Source organism: Marmota monax, unplaced genomic scaffold (assembly GCF_021218885.2).
Source record: "Marmota monax isolate L192 unplaced genomic scaffold, Marmota_monax_Labrador192_F-V1.1 WCK01_AAM20220418_F8-fsc00012, whole genome shotgun sequence".
Lineage (NCBI taxonomy): Eukaryota > Metazoa > Chordata > Mammalia > Rodentia > Sciuridae > Marmota > Marmota monax.
Window position 1 is genome coordinate 3,070,222 of NW_026695227.1, and position 16,614 is coordinate 3,086,835.

Here is a 16,614-nt window from a genome sequence, read left to right on the forward strand (position 1 = left end):
GGCACTCCACCACTGAGCCACATCCCCAGCCCTATTTTGTATTTTTATTTAGAGACAGGGTCTTACTGAGTTACTTAATGCCTTGCTTTTGCTGGGGCTGGCTTTGAACTTGCAATCCTTCTGCCTCAGCCTCCCAAGCCCCTATGATTACATGCATGTACCACCTTTTTAAAACTTTTAATATATCTTAAGATACATATCTCTAAGTACCTTTGCTTTGTCAGAGTTGATGCACAGTTTGTGTTTATTTATATATTTAAGAATCGTTGTGATGGTTAACTCTTCTGCTAACAGTATTAGACCACTCGTGTACATTAATGCTAAACAATATAGTTGTCAAACTGAACTATAAAAACCTATTTTTCTTTTCTCACTGATTATTAGTGAAATTGAATATATTTGTTTAAAAGTTGCCTATTTTATGTTAACTTTTTCTGAATCATTTGCCCTTTTTATTTACTCTTTTTTATTATGGAATGCTAATCCTACACCACTGTGCTGCTTTTTCTTATGTATTTCTCAGAATTTATGGTTACTTATAATACCTTCTGAGTCCTTAAAGTTTTCCATTTTTTAAACCCCTAGAGTATTTTGCTATTACATTTCATATATCAACTGTTTGAATCCATTCTCAACCATTCATTTTACTTTTTTTTTGCATTTTTTTTTTATTATTGGTTCTTCAAAATCAACCATTCATTTTAAAACCTACCTTTTCTCTGTTAATTTGTGATGCTTTCTGTGTCATGTTACATTTATTATTGCTTGTTTTTATCTTTTGGATAATTATTCTGTTGTACTCTTTTAGAATTGTGATAGTAATTATTGCTTTGTCATATGCTGTCAAATCTAAGAGGACAAATCATTTTTTATTTTGATTTTCAAAATAAATTTTGAAAATATTTATTTTTCAAAAGATTTTCCTCTATTTTGGACATTTTTTCCCGTTATATATATTACTTTTTAAAAATGTTATCAGTGTTTAATTTTTTTTAAATTAACGAATGTTGAAACATACTGGGTGCTTTTCAGTTTTTGTTGAGAAATAACATTTTTTGTAACCATTTTAGGTTGTTAATAAATTTCCTAATATGCTTATATTTTAAATTATTAAAAGTATTTAAATTGAAAAAATAGTGCAGTCTAGGATATAAAAGTTATTTTATCTTAACCAGGCCTGGAGGGATAAAGGAATTTTAGGAAAAAGTAATTTCTTGTCTCTTAGCCTTAAAGACCTTAAGGTTAACCTTAAAGGCCTTAAAGTTGCAGTCAGTTCCTTCAGAGTGCCATCCTACTGTTTCCAAGGACTGTTTTTGTACAGCATATATTTATTGAATTTGACTGCATGCTGTTAACAGTGATGTGGTGTATCAAAAAATATTTTTTGTTTGTTTACAGAAGAATAGCTTGAGAATCCTTATCTTAACATAGAAAAGATGATAAAAATTTTGAAGAAAAATAGAATAAGTATTTGGAAATACCAAAATAAGGTCCTTGGTCAGAATTTGTGAACCCTTGAGAAGAGCTTAATTTAAGTACTTGGTTTATTACATTTATCATCACATGTCCTTGATTGTTGTTTTGCTTTCTCTCCTTTACCCCTTTCCTTTCCTTTTCCTCTGTTCTTTCCTCTCTGTCCTCCTCTTCCTCTCCTTTTTTAAATTCTGGAGGCTCTAGACTCAGTTTAAATATTTTCATCTGGCAGAGAGCCAGGTTTCCAATAGCCCTGAACTGAGCATGCTGCTGTTGCTTAGCAACTGCTTCTGAAGTCTTGTGGCTATAACTGAATTATAAATAGGGTTATAAGCAGAAGTGCAATTGAAATTGAGATTGAAAAGAAAGGCATACTCCTTTTTCTATCTTTCCATTTGAATTTGAGTGATTTTTAATACAGAGTCAGTTTTCAGAAATCTTAGACCCTGTCAGAAAGTCAGGGTTCTGTAGAGGTCTATAATTTCACATTTGAAAGGCTGTTTTTGATTATTAGAATTAAAAGTCTATAATGGAGACATGGCAGTTCATGGAAACTAGAGCACTTCTAATTTTGAGGGTTGTACACCTAGAAAAATACCTAATGTGCTGTAATTACTGCCTGATTCTGTTCCAGATATAAACTTAAATCTATATGTAGTAACATTTTATATTGAGCTGTACTTTTGTACTTTTAATGGTCATTTATTTACAGAGTCCTAAAATCATCCTTAAAATAATGACCCTGATGAATGTTCATGTACATGAATGAACAAAGCCAACCTATTTTTTATCATTGCTTAAAGAGCAATATATTCTAGAGTATAATTTATTAAAATGTTAATAAGAATCAAAGCTTGAAGGATCTTTTAAGGTCTCTAGTTTAATTTCCACATGTTTTGGGTGGGAAACTTTAGAGGTGTTAAATGATTTGCCTAATATCTCCCATACTTGGGGATGTGTTTTTTCTGTATTGCATTGATCTCTCTTACTGATGCATATATAGAAGGTTTTTTTTTTTTTTTTTTGCTTTTGCACTCATATTTCATCAGTTTACTCAAAATTTAACTGAATTCTATAATTTATAATAAAAATTTATAACTGAATTCAGTAAGACAAACAGCTCATGTATAGATTTAAGTGTGAATAGCACAAGTCTCAGTGTATTTCTGAATACCAGTTAATACATTTAATGGGCAAGCTTAACTTTTTTTGTCCGATCACTACAGTTTTTTTTTAGGTTTCAAATTGGGTAGAGAAATTCTGTATTTAAAAAAATATAAACTTTTTTTTTTTTTGGTTGGTGGGGCTGAAGATATCAGGGATTGAACTCAGGGACACTTGACCACTGAGCCACATTGCAGCCCTGTTTTGTATTTTATTAGAGACTTGTTTAGTGCCTTGCCTTTGCTGATGCTGGCATCAGCATCATCAGTTCAAAAACTCTCAATCCTCCTGCCTGTGCCTCCCAAGCCTCTGGGATTACAGGCATGCGCCAGCCCACCCAGTGCCTAGAATATCAACTTTAGATAATAGCTTCTAACAGCCCAACCTATGAAACTAAGGTTCTAAGGAACATAATCAGCATGCAATAGATTTTATCCTTATACATTGTTAATAGAAAATTTCAGAATGGGAATTAAAATTTTTTTTTTTGTTTGTTTACAGGGAAGTTGTTGGTTCATTCTTTGTTATATGCCTGGTATAAATATTGCTATCAAAATTTTTTTTTAAACAATCTGCATCTTTTGAACAAAGATATAGATTTATAAGTAGAATTGGTAGAAAATTATGGTAAAAATAATTTTAATTACATCTACAAGTAAGGAAAACGGACAATATTGCTTTTCTATGGAAGAGAAAAATAATTGGTACAAAGAGGAATTTTTAAGGTTTGTTATTTAGTTATAGCTGTTACTAAAGTTAGACTTCTGTACATAGAAACTGGGATTAGAGAACAATGTGATTTTTTCAGCAGCTATTTAAGTTTCTATGAGTTTTTAGCAGGATTAGGAATAGGAGTGACTAGATTAATGACTTGATCCAGGATGAAGTTTCTGGAACTGTCTAAAACTTCTTGGGCATTATAGTTATTATGCTAATTGTTCTAAATTTGCTTGAATCTTCAGTTACCCCCAGATTGTGACTGTTTTGAATAATGTTCTACAAACTTTATGCTGTTTTGGTTTTCTTGAAATAAACTGGCCAATATAAGTAAAAAATTTGAAAAATGTATTATAACTGCTTTCAATACTACTTAGAAAAATATGAAATATTGATAATCTGGGATTATCAAAGAATTTCTTAAATAAAATACTCTTCCACTAATTGTAACTCATAGGTTAATTAATAACTGATTTCCTTTGGGATGAGGATAATAGTTTATGTCAGATAAGTAAACAAAATCTATGTACATACTACATTTGGAATATTTATTTTTTATCTGTTGGGGTGCTAGTTATTTAACAAGGATTTTGGGCATGCTCTACCACTGAGTTATGCCCCCAGCCCTAAGATTTTTATTTATTTTTGCACTGGGGATTCGAACCCAGCCCTTTTTATTTTTATTTTTTTGAGACAGGGTCTTACTAAGTTGCTTAGGGACTCCCTAAATTGCTGAAGCAGGCTTTGAATTTGTGATCCTCAGTTTCCCAAATCACTGGGATTACAGGTCTTTGCCACCATACCGTTCCCCTAAGATGTTATAAGATACAATTATATCTAGATTTTGGATATCTTTTGTACTTGAACATAATGTTAATAATAATGAAATGCCAAGCTACTCTTCATGTGCACTATTGTTTAAAATAAGATTTTTAAAAAAAAAAATTTTTTTTTTTAGTTGTAAAAGAACACACAGTATCTTTATTTATTTTTTATGTGGTGCTGAGGATCGAACCCAGTGCCTCACACATGTGAGGCAAGCACTTTACCACTGAACTACAGCCCCAGCCCCAACAATATTTATTTTTAAAAGCTTGGAGAAACTTCATTTTAAAATCTAGGCACTGTTGAATATGTAGATTAAAAAGTGTTAGTTAGGGGGCTGAGGCTGTGACTAAGAGATAGAGTGCTTGCCTAGTATGCATGAGGCACTGGGTTCGATCCTCAGCACCACATAAAAATAAAATAAAGATATTGTCTACCTATAACTAAAAAATAAATAGTAAAAAAAAAGTATTAGTATATAGTACTCATTGAATTTTTACTTTAAGTGGAACTTTGGATACTTAGAACTGTCCTGTGTTCCTTTGTGCTTTAAAAGTATTCTTTCCAAGCTTTATACATGATTAAAATAAGTCCTTTATGTAATAAGTTTCACATTAAATGTTTAAACTTTCATAGTGTCAAATATACAAATTCATTTCACATTTAGCAGTGAACTAGACATTTTAAAATTTTGCCACCACATAAAAACTCATTGATGGAAGATTTGAGATAATAAATATAACTTAGAACATGGTACTTTAGCCTTTTGTTTCATCAGCATTCAAATTTAATCTAAAGTCTTGATTTTTTTTTTAATGTCCTTTTCTTGTTTCCTCTTTTTATTTCTTCCCTTCCTTTTTTTTTGGCGGGGGGGGGGGGGGTTGGTCATCTTTTACTAGCTCATAATTTTCATAATTGTTATTCTAGACTGAAATTTGTTTAGTATCTTTAGGGATTAAAATCTACTCTAGAATAAATTTGTAATACACACAGAAACATGCATGTTAAGCATTATTAGGTTGAAAAGTTAGAATGATGACATACATTCTGTTTTCTGGATAACATAAGAATTTTAAGCATATCAACTTTAAAATTAATCTAAGCATAATTGAAAAGTCCGAAACAGTATTGTACAGGTTATAGGTTCACATATTAAATTTAACTTTTACTTCACATGAGCAGTTAGATAATTTACTTCCCTTACTGATAGTAATCTATTTACTGTGTGTATGACACCCTGTTTACCGTGTGCTAGGAGAAGTTTGTTTTGAAGGCACATATCTATTGTATTGATGAGTTATTTGAACTTTGTACTTTTAATGAATGCTAATTTTTTTTTTACAAATAAGATTTCAAAATAATTGGAGTAAAAAAGTACTAGAGAAATATATAGTACCTATTCAAATTTTGAGATTTTTAGAGAGCCTTGAATTAATTTTAGCTGTGATCAAGTGCTGCATTATTTGGGGGAGGGGGAAGCACTTCAGTATGATGTATGAATGTATATGTGTGCACACGGACATATACACACATAGTACACAAGTAATACAAGCAATACCATGTTATTTGGAAGTGGCTCTTTATTTACCTTAACATTCATTTTTCTTTTAATTGGCACCTAATGTGAAAAGGTGTCAGATGATATGTTGAATGATAAAATCAAGGCCCATATTTTTCCCCAAGAAAATAAAGAATTTTAGCTAGTAGTTTTGCTATTATACTCAAATTTATGCTAGGATTCATACTAGCATATTGTTTCTATTTTTAGGCTGTTGCCAGGCAGATTTAAAATTTCTCCTGTTATGGTAGCACAGTTTCTGGCTTCCTGATTGGTTACATGACTCTGCTTTCATTAGCCAACCACAGTGACTATGCAAATTGTATTTCAGTTTCTGTGTTTGTGAGAGAAATGATAAGATGGCTGCAAGGGGCTCCTTTTGGGGTATGTTTATTTTAAAGAGGGTTTTCATCATTATGTAGCAATAAACAAACGTAGATTTATTTTAAAGAAGTATTTTATTTTTTAAACTAAGCAGGCTTTGTAAGGCTGAAAAATGGCTTGAGTGTCAAATTTTATTAATTTCATGGTGCTATGTTTTGCCTCTCTTAGTGTGTAAGTGGGCATATTTTACTACTTTTTATAGGTGAATATGCCAGCCTGTTCATTTACAAGTCTGTTAAAATGTTCTAGATTACTACCTGTACTTTCTCAAAGAATAGGTTTTTTTCCTTTAAGAATTATTTTAGGTGTCAGTTATATGTATACAGCGCATCATTCTTTCAGTCATTATTTAATAAGTGTATCCCGTGTGTCCCCTTCATTATTGTAATATCAGAATAATTATTTCATTTTTTTTCACACTTTTATGGAATGAATTCAGAAGCATATCACAATGATATCAGCTAGTTTAGAATGTTTTCTGACATCAAAGCTTTGGATAGAAACAATATGCTAGTATGAATCCTAGCATAGATTTGGATGCATAAAATGCATTAATCTTTTATTAGATATCTGATGGAAAGTGCCAAAGTGTTTCATTTAATAGTACATTAAGTTCCTTTTTAGTGATTAGTTGTAAAGAATCCTTTAATTTATTGGCAAATACAGTAAGTAGTGGCATCATATATTATATGAATAAAGAAAATATTGATAAAATGTAACAAAGCTATATGTAACTCCAGAAAGTTCAAGAAATATACCTCATTTTAAAATTTATCAGCATTGATTACATGTAAAGTGTACAGTTTTTTGTCTCAACCAGTTTGTAATGGAAGACAATGTTTCTCCTTCACTGAAGACTTTCTGGTCCTTCTGGTAAAAGATAGTTAATTGTATTTTCCTTGTGTAAAAGATGATTAATAATTGTTCTTAAAGTGTTCACCTGTGTCATGCTCAGTACTTCTTTTTGAAACTTGTTTTATTCTGTTGTGTGGTGTCTCATGCATCATACTACCATCCTGCAAAACAAGTATGTTTATGTCACATTTAAGACAAAATGAATAACTAGATTATCTAAGATGAACACCTAAGAAAATGATGCTGGTGCAATTTTACATATACTGCATTTTGTCGTAAGTAAAATTACACATACTCTTATTATAAGTCTAGAAGTGTATACTCCCTGAAAAGTATGGATCAACATGTAGTTTTCTTGTTAGGTTTTTTTTTTTTTCTCTTTTTTTTTCCTCTGTTGGAAGTATGCCCCAGCAAAGAGAGTTAGGTTAAAAATAAACTAACAACAACAACTGAAGTTCTGCTATTCTTTTAAAAAAAATTTCAGATTTATTGAGATGTAGTTCATGTTATACAGTTTATCTGTTTACATTGTTCAGTTTAGTGGCTTTTAGCATACTCAGAAAGTTATGTCATGCTCAGCACCTTCACCATAATCAATCTCAGAATATTTCCATTACTCCATAAAGAAATCTTATCTTTTAGTAGCCAACCCTCATTAAATCCTCCAACCTTTGGCAATCACTATTCTACTTATATCTTATAGATTTGACTATTCTGAACATATGCAAACGGAGTCGTTCAGTATATAGCCTTGTGTGCCTGGTTTCATTTCTCTCAGGATATTTTCAAGGTTCATCCTTGTCATAGCATATATCAGTACTTTTTTCCTTTTTATGGCTGAATAATATTTCATTGTATGGACATACCACATTTTTATTTGTCCATTCATTGGTTGCAGGACATTTAGATTTCTCAATTTTGGGCTGTTAAGAGTAATGCTGCTATGAGCATTTGTGGACAAGGTTGTATGGACATATCTTTTTGTTTCTTTTGGATATATGATATGTTCCTAAGAGTAGAATTGTGGAGTCATATGACAACTCTTGTGTTTAATATGTTGAGGAACTGCATGTTTTCTAGAGCAGCTGCACCAATTTATAATCCCACCAGAATCATGTGAGGGTTCAGATTTCCTCATATGCTTGGCCAGCACTTATTCTTTTTGATTACAGCTGTCATGGTGTGTGTGTAGTGTTGTCTCATTGTAATTTGAATTTAAAATTTCCTGATGAATATCTTTTCATGTTTATTGCTTATAGGCTGTTGGCCTTTTGGTCTGTTTGCAGGCATGTCTATTCAAGATCTTTGTCCATTTGAAAGTTGGGCTGTTAAAGTTTTCATTATTGTAACAGTTCTTATATAACAGAAATATCTTAACAGATATATGATTTACAATTTTTTTCCATTGTGTGAATTGTTTTTTTTTTTTTTTTTCCTAATGGTCTCCTTTGTAGCACAGAAATAATTTTGATGAAGTCTGGTTAAAGCTTGTTTTTTTTTTCCCCCCCTTCTGTTGCTTGTTCTTTTGGGGTCATGTCTAAGAAAACATTACCTATTCCAGGACCATAACATTTTATGTTTGTGTTTCCTTCTAAGATTTTTAAGTTTTAGTGTTTAATTTAGATCTTTGATCCATTAGGAGTTAATTTTTGTGTATGGCCAGAGACTAAGATCCAAGCATCATTCTTTTGCTTGTACCTATACAGTTGTCTCAGCACTTTTTGTTAAAAAATACTGTTCTTTCCCCATTGAATGGTCTGGCAGCTCTTATCTAAAATCAATTAAGTATAAATGTGAAGGTTTACTTCTATTCCATTAATGTAAATATCTGTCCTTTTGCTGCTGTTTGGATTACTATAACTTTGTAATAAAGTTTTGGAAATGGGAAGTGTGAGTCCTCCAGATTTGTTTGTTTTTCTAAGATTGTTTTGGTAATTCTGGGTCACTTGCATTTTCATGAGATTTTTTAGGATCAGTTTGTCAGTTTCTTCCAAGAAGATAGCTGGGATTTTGATAAGGGATTGCCTTGATCTTTAGCTCAATTTGAAGAGCATGGTATCTTAATAATACTGACCTTCTAATTCATGGACATGAGATGTCTCTCCACTTATTTAGCTCTTTAATTTCTTCAGTGATGTTTTATAGTTTTTAGAGCTAAGTTTTGTATTTCTTTTGCTAAATGTATTATTCTTAATGCTCTTATAAGTGGAATCCTTCCCTTCATTTGAAATGAGGTCTCAACTAAGTTGATTGGCCTGGAATTAGTGAGCTCAAGCCATTTTCCCCCTACAGGGTATGGGGCACCCAGCCGAATTGTTTTCTAAGATGACATTTTTTTTTTTTCCTCCAGTGCTGGGGATTGAACCCAGGGCCTTGTGCATGCTAGGCAAGCCCTCTACAGTGCAACCCTGCAATTGCTTTCTCAATTTTATTTTTGCATTGTTTGTTGCAAGGATATTGAAATACAACAGATTTTTATGTTGATCTTATATCCTGCAACCTGTTGAACTCTTACTGACTCTAATAATTTTTAAATTTCCTAACTATTTTTTATGTGCAAGATTTTGTCATCTGCAAATGGAGATCGTTTTACCCCCTGCCCACATTGTATGATTTTATTTCATTTTCTAGCTTAATTGTTCTCATAGGAACCTTCAGTTTGAGAATAGAAGAATTGATAGCAGACATTTTCTGCTCAGGATAGCCAGACATTTAATTTTAAAAATGTAAAATGTAAGATAGAATGGACCTTTCCAAGTATCTGGTCTAACCTCTTCAGTTTTATGTTTGAGGAAGCTTTTCTTGTTCCTGATCCTAGAGTAAAAGTTTTCAGTCTTTTATTATTATGTATGATGGCTGTGAGTTTTTTTTCTTCGGGTGCCTTTTATCAGGTTGAGTACTTTTCCTTTTATTACTAGTTTGTTGAGTGAATTCTGCTATTAATTGCCATATTGAATTTAGCATAAGGTAGTTTTAAAAATGACATGTTTTGGAAGGCTGTTGGTAATACTGATGATGATCTACTTTATAGATAGGCCTAACCAAGCAGTATGGTTATTGATAATTTGTGAAATTCAGCTTTTAGAAATTGTCGCTTTAATAACTGAGAAAAAGCCTTAGTATAGTGTGTGACATATAATTGTCCTTTGATAAGCATCAGTTTCTTTTTTCTCCTTTCAAGATATGTAGTTTAATTAAAGGGGGAATTTATTAGATAGAAAAAGTATAAGGCAGGCTTAGGAATAATAAACACCAAATTTAAGAGTCTCCTTTGTGTTTGGGAGAAAAGGATGAGGAAGGAGGAGCATGCTACCTGGTAGTGTTAAAAAGGGTACATGATGAAAAAATTTTGTGGGATTTTTAACAGAATTACTTTAGAAAAATAATTAATTTTAAACAAAAATGACAAGATACCTAGTGTTTAAAATAAAATTTAAAAGTGTATATATACTAAATTGGAGTGGGTAAGGTCGTAGTGGGTGAACCATTGCATTGTTAGGTTGACCATTCTAATTAATGGGCAATAAACAGTAAAGCAGATTATTATTTATTATACAACACACTGATTATTCTTTATGATTCTTTTTCAGTAGTATTGCTAATTCTCAAGCAAAATTTAGCAGTGCAAAATAAAATCAGAAGAGTTCTCAACTAAGAATTGGGATTTTTAAAGAGTCCAGGAATACTTGGCATTTATTAAGAGATTAGGAATCATGGATGAAGGCTTTTTCTCAGTTATTTTAAGAGGAAGTGATCATGAGGCTTGTTGAATCATGTTTAGTTAAGCCATTTAACAAAACCAAATTTGAATAATAATTATTTTTCAGCATCCCATTCAGAAAAAAAGTTATACTAATGTCATTTAACAGCTTGAATATAACTGAAGTGCTTTTGAAGATAAAAGTGATATATTGACTTAAATTGTTTTATTCATATTTTCTAAGTTTTTCCTTAAGTTTTATTTTTAAGTATATTGCATCAGGTATGCATTACTTTGAATTAATGTCATGCTTGTGTGTATATGAGATTTGACCCAGTAATGTTGGTACTTTCTGAAGGCCTTTTTTGTGGGGAGAGAGGGGACCAGTACAAACTCTATTTAATTAAAAAGAAAATACCAAAGACTTCTTAATCAAAGCGTCTGGGTTTACAGTACTAATACGTTTCAATTTCATTATTCATCTATATTTTCACACCCATTGGATTTTTGATAGGTCATTTGCCCTCATCTGTTTCCCTTGTTTCTGGGCAAGGTTTGTGATATTGCTGTCTGATTGGTATTAGACATCTGTGGCTTTGAGCCAATCAGACAGTGAATTTCAGTTCTCTCACAGGAATGGAGCATTGAAGCAGCTGTTGATTTACTTTCCTATGGGGAGATTATATAAACTAAGAGTATGGCTGCAGCAAGCTCCCTTTTGAGTATGTTTGAAAAATTACAAGATTTATCTGCAAGGAAAGGGAAATTTTAAAAAGTTGTTTATTTTAAAAAGTTGTTTATTCAGAAAAATCTAATGCGTAGTGAATTTGAGAAAAAATTTATTCTGACCACAGATTTTCTATTTTATATTTCATAATGTTATATTTAAAAGCTGTAAATTGATGTAATATAAGAAAAATTTCCTTTCAGTTTCTGTGAATATTTACTTTGTAATCTACACATCTTATTGCTTCAAAAGGAAAGCTCATATTGTACCTAGCTGTGAAAAGCAGTTAAGGAGAAAAGGATATAGTAATTATATTATCACTTAAAACCTATCAGCAAGAACCAGATGTTTTAATCTCAAGAATTAAACTGAATCAGTTTAGTGCAGTAGACATCAGAACATTTTACCGTGCTCTCCACAGTAATCCTTTTGATGCAGAGTACTATTTATTTTTGGAATCAGAAATATATGATAATAATGGCAGGTGGGTATGAAAATAATCTTGTTATTTGCATTTAAAATTTGTCAGTTTTAGTTATGTTTATCCATATAAGATCTACGAATTCTTGGAAATCTACTTTTGATTTTTGCAGATTCTGACTCATTGTGTAGAAAGTATACTCTTTTCTATTATCCATATTAAACTCATTCCTCAGAAAAATTTCTAGAATCATTCATGGACATTTATTAAAGCAAGATAAAGTATCATAAAAGAAATAAATCTTATTTACTTATTTATATGCTTAGTGCATATAATATGGATTTAGGATATTATGCAAGCTATGTTCTAGATTACTTATTTCAGACAAAGAAGATCCAGATCTTTTTAAACTATGTTTCCCTGATTTTATTGTCAGTCTCCTGTTGCTGGGCAGGAATCAGAATGCTGGATGCTGATTGGCTGAATCCATCAGCTGCTCTTGAACAGCCACTTAAATTCTTGAGCTTTTTCAGCAGGCAGATTGTAGGCTAAGACAAAACAGCTTCCCTTTGTTATTTCATAGCTATGATCTATTTGCTAGAAAGAATGAAAGAAGTGGGTGAAAGGGTTTGATGAAGCAGAGAAGCAAATAATGTTTTCACTTACAGAAGAGGCTCATTGGATTTCTTTAAAAATAGTTTACCAAAAATTGAAGAAAAATATGTAAGCCATAAAGACATGTTTGTAGGTAACACATCCTTCTCTGGTTATATTTATATATTATTTTTATTTTTTTGTAGAAAGGGATTTATTACTGTTAGTATTTCCCCAAAGTTCTTGAATCCAAATATACAGAATAGGGAATTAAAAACATTTGTTTGGACTTCTTTCATGAAAAAAGTACTTCTAGGAGAAACTAGTTCATTTTGTCTTGCAGTTATTTCTAGATATGGCAGGTATTTTCTGCTTTTACATCTGTTTTTCCTGTGGAAACAAGCTACATCCATATGAAAGCTTCATGAGTTAGTGTTGCCACCTTAAATGTAGCATTTATTCTGCAAAATAATTTTATGAATGACATCTTAGATCCAGATGACAGTATTTAAAATGATCTTCAGAAATGTTCTGGTAATAAACTATGGAGACTTGTTTGCTAGTAACACATCTTTCTTTAATGTGTGTCTTTCTTAAATGTGCGGTGCTTATGTAAAATAGATTTCTAAAAGCAGACTACTGATTGGTTTGTGCAGATATGATTGAACTGGTTGCTTATGTTACTTATTGCTTTGTCTATTTTTAAATTATATTTAGAATTCATAAAAGACGTGGTAAATAGCTATAGTGTGCTCTCTTGTGGGTATGGATGGTAGTTATTCTATTACATTTTATTATTGATGAGTTTAATGGCAGTTTTTTGATACAATCAACTTGCCTTAGATTAGAACTATTTTTATTAGATGTTATTTGGTCAAGGCAATTTAATATTAAATACTAGGCTTATATGATGGATTTTTCTAATAAATAAAAATGCCAGAAGTACTTAGGAAAAATTTGCCTCAGACTCTAAAAGTGTATGCCTTAAAACATTATCCTGAATATTCATAGACAATGATGATAATAATTATTGAGTGCTTACTACTCTAAGTGCCAGTGTTTATTATTAATTAGTGCTAGTTAATTAATTTTAGTGATAACTAGTTTAATCTCAGCCCTCACTGAAGCCTCTTTGGCAGGTATTGATATTATTTCCTTTTTAATATAACTAAAACTAAGAAATTGAAATTATAGATAACTTGCTCAGTGTCACATCATAAATACTGAACTGAGATTTAAATCCATGAATCCATGTAGATTTCATTTTCTTAATTGGGTTACTAAAAGTTACAAAGAACATTTTTTAAAAGGATTGTTTACTTTTAGTGAAACTCAGGATAATTGTAGCTAGCCATATAACATTTGAAGAATGTGGACATTATGAGGTTCTCAGTATTTGAAAATATTTAAAGGGTAACCATGCAACTTACGTTATATATTTAATTATTTTATATCTTTGGAGTTAGCAAGGAAAGTTGATTACAAAAGTCATATTGTAACTTCTTTCCAGGAAATTTTGTGATTTACATGACTTTGGGATGGATGGGGAAGGAAAAACCTTGAAGTTTAAATTCTAAGACCTAAAATAGTGCCTGTGATAATTTCGCATTAAGGTGTCTGTTTAATTGAACAATTTTTCCAAATAACTTAAATCTGTTCTATAATTTAAATTAACAGGCTAGGAAGACTAAAAATTATGTTTTGCGTTATTGACTTAAACTGAGAGAATAAATGCAGAATATATACCACAACCTAGAAAGTGTTATGTTAAAGTGTCAGATTCCTCCAGAAAATAGGCCGGCTTCTTGTTTTATACTTTTACCAAAGACCACAAGGAATACACTTGTTATTGTAGGGAGGGAAGAGTGCTTACATAGGGAATCTGTAAGGTACATCAGGATGGTAGGGGGGAAAGAAATTATTACAGGATTTGGTTATAGTATATGTTAGGCTATTTGGGGGAGAATTTAAGGAAAAGAAATTTATAGAGCCTCACTTTGGATTGGGTAATGTTGGGAAGTAAATCTCAATAAATCTTAGCTGTGAAGGAGTATACTGTTTATACTGAGTCTGAAGCTATAATTGATAAAGAAATAGCCGTCACTCATATAGTGAGAGAAGGGGTTATTTGGTATTCTGTGGGATACATAGTGGTCTTGTCTGTCTTGCAGGTTTTTTAAGGTGTTTTTATTGTTCAGTAATAAACCAGAATGGCTTAGCTAAAAGCATCAGATTGGTATTTAATGACATTGAGGCCTAACTGTGAGTAGCATCAGTTAGGTTTCTAGATTTCAGAGACTGCTTTTTCTTTTTTCTTTCCTTTTTCTCAGGCCAAGGCCAAGTACAATGAGGCAGGCCTGTTAATCCCAGTGGCTTGGGCATCTAAGACAGGAGGATTGTGAGTTCAAAGCCAGGCTAAACAAGTCAGTGAGACCTTGTTTCTAAATAAAATACAAAAAAGGGCTGAGGATGTAACTCAGTGGTAAAAGCCCCTCTCTGTAATCCCCAGTACAAATAAATAAATACATAATGAATGAAATATATATATCCCCTCTCAGACCAAAGCAAGTCGTTCCTGCAGATAAAGGTGAAAGATAACCAATGTGAAAGCATTTTGTACATTTCATTCTTGAAAAAATGTGTGTGTGTGTGTGTGTTATTGTGAATTAAGTCAAGGCCTCATGCATGGTAGACAAGTGCTTTAGCATTGTGCTTCATCCCCAGCCCTTCTTTAAAGTTTTATTTTGAGGGCTGGAGATGTGGCTCAAGCGGTAGCGCGCTCGCCTGGCATGCGTGCGGCCCGGGTTCGATCGTCAGCACCACATACAAACAAAGATGTTGTGTCCGCCGAAAACTAAAAAATAAATAAAAATTCTCTCTCTCTCTGTCTCTCTGTCTCTCTCTCTCTTAAAAAAAATAAAGTTTTATTTTGAGACAGGATTTTGATAAGTTGTCTAAGATAGCCTTAAACTTAAGAACCTCTGGCTTCAGCCACACATCCCCTATTGATTGATAACTTTTTTCCCTTCCAGGATCATATCTCTACCCTCTTTTATTTGTATTGGCATGTGTTAACATAAAAATGGTGATAACAGAACATCTTTGTCTTAATTCTTATTTCACCATTAATATAATATCTATAATGTTTGTATAGACAACCTTTATCAAATTTGAGTGTTTTCTTAATTTCTTGAAAATTTTGAGTCAGTTTTTGAGTTTTTGTCAAATGAATATTTTGAAATGATTTTTTTGTTTATTTTCTTCGACTATTCTGTTTATGTGGTGAAGTGCTCTGCAAACACACAAACTCATGTTTTTCTCCTTAAACAGCAAATTTGTTGTCCCACAATTCTCTAAGTTAGAAGTTTAAAATTAAGGTGTTGTCAGGGCCATGCTCCCTCTGAAGATACTAAGCAAGGATTTGTTCTGCCTTCTGTACATTTCATTCTTGAAAAAATGTGTGTGTTTGTGTGTTATTGTGAATTAAGTCAAGGCAGTCTCTGAAGTTTATTAGATAGGCTCATGCTATAACCTTATTTTAACTTAATTACTTCGGTTAAAAACATTATCCAGATTAAATCACATTCTCGGGTATCGGGGTTTAGGACTCTGGGTGTGTGTATGTGTTTGCACAATTCAAGCAATAAGAATCTGGTACCAGACGTTCATCTGTTGCGCACCTTGGTGGGTGTGAACTGAAGCCAAATGCTTATGACTTGCTCTTGATCAGTATTACTTGATATTTGGGTGTGAAATCAATCTAGAATTTTTTTTTAAATGAGCTTCCCTTGGTAGTAAGGTATTATCGTTTTAAGAAATGCATTTTTAAGAAACCCTGCTGAGTAACTCCTAGATTTAAAAAGATACCATAGTGGTATTTTTTTTAATAGAGTAATAATGGAAGTATGACATCAAAATGTGAGCTGCAACTAAATCAGCTCTTAGAAATTTATAGTATCTGCATATACATTATAAATGAGAAAAGATTAAAAACTGATTAAACTTGAACCTCAAGTAAAAAGGTAGTAAATTAAACCTGCTCAAAAAAGTAAAAGAGGAATAACAAATGAAACTAGAAAGCGGATGTAAAACAGAAATATTAGCCAAGATAAAATACAACACACACACACAAATACACACAAACCCAACCATTTTTGCTAACAACTTTTCTGTTATAATCACATACATACAGTTCA

General features: G+C 31.9%; 1 protein-coding gene across 6 annotated transcripts in view; it reads left to right on the plus strand.

Moving 5' to 3' along the window:
- The window catches only part of Atf7ip (activating transcription factor 7 interacting protein), a 101,879-nt gene that overhangs the window by 30,615 nt on the left and 54,650 nt on the right, over positions 1–16,614 (plus strand). The window contains exon 1 of one of the 6 annotated variants that reach the window (XM_058576343.1): positions 5,881–6,121. The exons of the other annotated variants lie outside the window; for them this stretch is intronic. The gene's annotated coding sequence lies outside the window, so the exon portion shown is untranslated. Of the gene's footprint in view, positions 1–5,880; positions 6,122–16,614 lie in introns of those variants that run through there. 6 annotated transcript variants of the gene reach the window in all.